At 33.0% G+C, this 4,891-nt stretch overlaps 1 long non-coding RNA gene across 2 annotated transcripts; it reads left to right on the top strand.

The window, feature by feature from the left end:
- On the top strand, positions 3,484-4,470 carry LOC109723555. 2 transcript variants are annotated; one of them, XR_002219706.1, is made up of 5 exons: positions 3,484-3,697; positions 3,792-3,876; positions 3,985-4,040; positions 4,133-4,242; positions 4,313-4,470. It is a non-coding gene; the product is annotated as an uncharacterized LOC109723555 (long non-coding RNA). The 2 variants fall into 2 exon arrangements; XR_002219705.1 differs by having other exon boundaries at positions 3,484-3,876.

The raw sequence follows: 4,891 nt of genomic DNA, 5'->3' as shown, positions 1-4,891 counted from the left end.
TCTGCACTCTGCCAATAAATGCACACATTTACAGTTGTTATTGAGTTTAAATTTAAAACTTCAAAAAAGTAGTTAGCATATGTGAATTATAACCACTTGGGGCTCCATACCGTCCTAGGTTGCGAGAACCTAAGGCCCATGAGTTCCTAACTTGGTACCTTAGCCTGCTAAAGCTCGGTTTGCTTGGTACCAAGTTAGGTTGTGGGAATTATTGAGAAGAGTCCTTGCTAAGGTGTGGCATTAGGAAGCCATATATGGCTTGGATACGGGTCTGTTTGTTTCACCGAAACTGCACTTTTGGTAGAAGTAAATTTTGAGTTCAAGTGAAGTTCGATAAAAATTACTTGTGCCATGCTGTTTGTTTCATAGTTATGAAAATGAAGTTCCTTCCGTTTTACTGTTTGTTGGGGAGAAAGTGAATAATATAAAACTATAATTTATATATAAATAATAAATTATAATATAATAAATAAAAATAATATAATTATGTTCCTATTTAATTAAAAAAATTTAAACTAAAACAAATTAATTATTTTTTTATACATAAATTATATATAATACAACAATATATTATAAAGTAAAAAAATATATATATAAATACTTAACTATTCAATTTTCATCATATTTAAGATGTAAAAACTATATGAAGGAAATAATAAAACTTAACTAATCAAATTTAATCATATTTGAACCATGCAAACTAAATAAAAAATAATTAATGCCATAGTTAAATATATTTAAATATAACTAGCATTACTTATTGTATTATTTTATTATTTTTTTTCACCTTTCTTCATCGCAATTAATGTGGGCCCGGAGTGGGTCGAAGTCAATTACGCTGTTCCGAGCAACTCGAGTTTCGATCGTATCTTTATTACGGCTAAACAAATAGCAAAAGTGATCATTTATGGTAGGAAATGACTCACCCTTTATACTTCCACCCAAACAAACAGGACCAAAGTGTGTCGTAATTTCACCATATATTAAATTGGAAGTTTTGTGATGTTCTTGTTGCTTGCTTTAGGGTAATGAATTAGCATTCGGCTTTTAAGGCATCTCTAAGACAGCGTTTGATTCGGGAACAACGGGAGGAATAAGCCCTTATTCCCTCTTTTATTTTCAAACATAATTTTCGTGTCCGAGAATAGTAGTTCTCGGATCTTTAATAATTGAAATAAGATGGTATAATTCAGTAAAAGTCTGGAATTGTTTTTCCACCATTTTTCCTGAAATAAGCTTTTTCTCAAGAAACAAAATTAATTAAAATCTAAATTTAATTTTAATTATGGTATTAGATCATTAATTAATCTAATTAATATATTTAAATTATTATTCATTGCTTCAATAATAAAGTAATTTATTTATTTATTACATATAATTAATTAGCTAATTAATTATTAATAATTTAATATGTTTATCTATAAACCAATATTTATATTGATCAACCATTAATATTTTTATTAATCTAATTATTTTTTTTATTAGTTATCTAATTAAAATAATTTACTAACTAATTAAAAAGCTAAATTATTTTAAATTAAATTAAATTAATTAATACATTTTTATTATCTTATACTTTATTCACAGCTAAAAACTTATTAATTTAATTAATATTTTAATTTTAATTAATTATATAAAATAATTTTAATTTAAAATTATAATTCTTATTCCTACTAACCATCCAAACGCTATTTACTTTACTTTCATTAACAACTCAATTTTTTTTAAAATACAAAATTGTTCTAGTTACTTCTTATATGTGAGCTTATATCTATTTATGAAATAAGCATTTTTATTTATACCCAAACCAAATGCAGTCTAAGAGGGTAGTAAGCACACGGAGCATACTCGATCGATTTTGTGGTTGTATTAATATCGACCTTGTGCTTTATGCATTAGATAGACTCAATAACTCTGGAAGATATATCGCCAGCTTTAAATTGGAACTTAAATTTTTTCTAAATAAAATTTAGTAAAAAAATTATTATATGCCAATACCAAAAAATAGATTTTGCCAAACAGCTTTACAAAATTATTCGGAAAAAATATTTTTTTTATCTAAACTCAATCAAACACTCTACGACTTTTAACCAAAATTAATTTTTCAAACCGAATTTAATTTTGGAGAAATTATATTTTTTAGAATCTAGGCCAAACGGTAGTCTCAAGAGGTTTAGTAAAGTAAAGTAACTGGTAAAATAAGCAAAGGCTAAATTGGTAAGAAAAAAAAAACAATTGGGGCCAATTTGCAAGTAAAATTCACGAGTTTTACATTTTTGTAAAACTAAATTATTTTTTAAAATTTTGCATATTAGATCTAGATTTTTATTTAATTAACTAAAATACCATTATTATTCCTCTTCTCGCTTCTTCTTCCTCCTCCTCGCCATTCTCTTCTTGCTTCCTCTCCCTCCTCCTCCACTGCTTTTACGTCGATGGCATGCTGCTCTTTTCTATCGCCCCCACATCTATTTTGATGGTGGTGGCTACGACATGGATTTGAATATAGCATAAATCTCATACGTGAAGCTACAAAGGAAGGTGTGACTGTGGACGGTAACAACGACGAGAGTGTCATAGGATTTGAGGATGACAAAAAAATAGAGTGCATCCAAGAGGGGGAGGGGGGGGGGGGGAGGGGGGAGAGCAAAGGGTGAAGAAAGAGACACAATAGCGAAAAAAGATGTAAAGGTGAAAGAAAAAATTTAAAAAAAACAAATAAGAAAAAATATTTTTGCAAAGGGTGAAGAAAGAGACACAATAGCGAAAAAGATGTAGAAGGTGAAAGAAAAATTTTTTAAAAAAAACAAATAAGAAAAAATATTTTTTTCCCCTTTCTAGGAAGGCCACATATGTTGTGGCTGCTAAGAAAAGACCAAAAATAGAGAAGGAAAAAAAGAAGAAGAAAAGGTTATAATGTTTGATGCTAAATTTTATCATTTAAAACTATATGTGTAGTGTCCCTGGGGGTTTAGTTGACTGAATGACTATAGTATCAGCGACTACTCGACACACTTGTAGAGTGTCGGGACGAATCAGAGTCGTTTTAGTATGAAATGGATGCGAAAACGGAATCGGTGCACTCAAATAAGCCAAAACTAAAGTTCTGGCAGTTTAGGCGCCCAGATCCTGAGTGCTATTTTGTATGAGATGCTGAAGTCATTTCGGACCCTGTTTAGGGCTCTCGAAAGTTGGGTCCGAAAGTTCACCTCGTGAATATCGATCGTGTTGATATGTGTGCTGTAGTAGGTGAGATCCGCCGGAATAGGATAGCAGTGTAGTGGACCGCCGGATGGAGAACTCGCGAACTGAGTTGTGCAGGCTGGAATTTTTGGGCGCCCATAACGGGTGCCCGAAACATGGTTTTCCTGTAGAGAAACAGGTTAACAGTGTATGTTCTTGAGGCTTATTGCACATAACCCCTACCTCTATAAAAAGCAGTGGACGAGCTCAGTGAGCTCGATCTTTTCACCTCTTCTTCACAGGGAGCCTGTAATTTTGCATTCTAGCCCCTCCAAACCTTCAAATTTTCACTTTTGGCATTTTGCACTTGGAAATTCTGCTGGAATCTAGCAGCGACCTTGAGAGATTTGACTCATGTGCGGCGTAGGAGCATCCAAATTCTGTGAAACTTGATTTTGAGGATTGTGGACTCGTGGGAGAGTGTGTGGAACCAATTTAATAACAAGTAATTGAGGTTAGTATGATCAAATTGCTGTTTTCTTAGGATTTTTGTGTTCTTGAGCTAAAATTGAAGTTTTCTTGGTGTTTTTGGATCCGAATGTCTTGAGAGCTGGATTTTCAAAGTGAGAGTTGGTTTTCCATCATCCTCTACTGGTTTTGAAGCTTTACCTACCTGAATTCGAAATTTGAGAGGTGAGTTTTAACTCATTTGAGAGGTGAGTTTTAACTCAGATTTGGATAATTAAGCTTATTTTTAGATTTTTGGGAGTTTTGATGGACTTCTTGGATTTTTGAGTTTAGATTTTTATAGAAAGCTTATTGATGAATTTGGATTGATTCTCCACTCTATTTGGAAGGTTTGTGACCCATCTCCACTTATTTAATAAGCTAGAATTTTTATATTGTGCTAAAACTAACAGATTACTTAAGTGCTGAATTCTGGATGCAGGTTTTAGGCATCCAGAAGTTGGGTTCGAATCTGCTTTGAGAGCTTTTTGGTAATCTTTTTGAGCTCGATTTTGGTGAGAAGTTTGGGGAATTGATCTTTAGCCTTTTGAGGTGAGTTGGGTGAAGTTTCACTGCATTTAGACTTTAGATTTGGATTAAATCCAATGTTGAACTCGTGTAGGTTGTAACTGCCAACTTGCTGTTCTGGACCCTTGTTCTGAGCGCCCAGGAGTTAGCACAGGAGGATCCAGATCTTGACAGCAACCTGATTTAGCCTATTTTGAGGCAGAACATTTCCAGGATCTTCTCCAGCGACTTCTTGCCTTTGTTGGAGTCGCGTTTAAGGTGGGTTAAAGTTATCCGAAGCCTTCGGAATTCCTCCTAAGTATTTGAAACCGCAGCATGTATAGTTTTATGTATAATCATCTTATTTAATAGCTCAAACTGTAGATTTGTATATTATAGATGAAATCTAAGTTTTGGTGCGTGCTTAACTAATTTATAACTATTATTATCTGGTGAACTGAGATTTGACTTAGGAGAAAACTTATTAAACCTACACCTGCCACTTTTCGAAAAGTTAACAGATTTAGCTTTAGGAGCTGATTTCTCTTTTGTATTATCGCTGTTAGTGCGTCATGGATATTTAGACTAGTGTAGGTTGAGATTAAGCTCGTGCTGAGTGGTCGAGCTCATTTTTACAGCAGAGTTAGGCTGTTTTGTACTGTCGGGTGTTGTCGGGGCTGATGGTGGTTACACC

The sequence above is a fragment of the Ananas comosus genome, linkage group 17 (assembly GCF_001540865.1).
Source record: "Ananas comosus cultivar F153 linkage group 17, ASM154086v1, whole genome shotgun sequence".
Classification (NCBI taxonomy): domain Eukaryota; kingdom Viridiplantae; phylum Streptophyta; class Magnoliopsida; order Poales; family Bromeliaceae; genus Ananas; species Ananas comosus.
The sequence above is the reverse complement of the archived record's forward strand: the minus strand, read 5'-3'. Positions and strand labels throughout refer to the sequence as shown.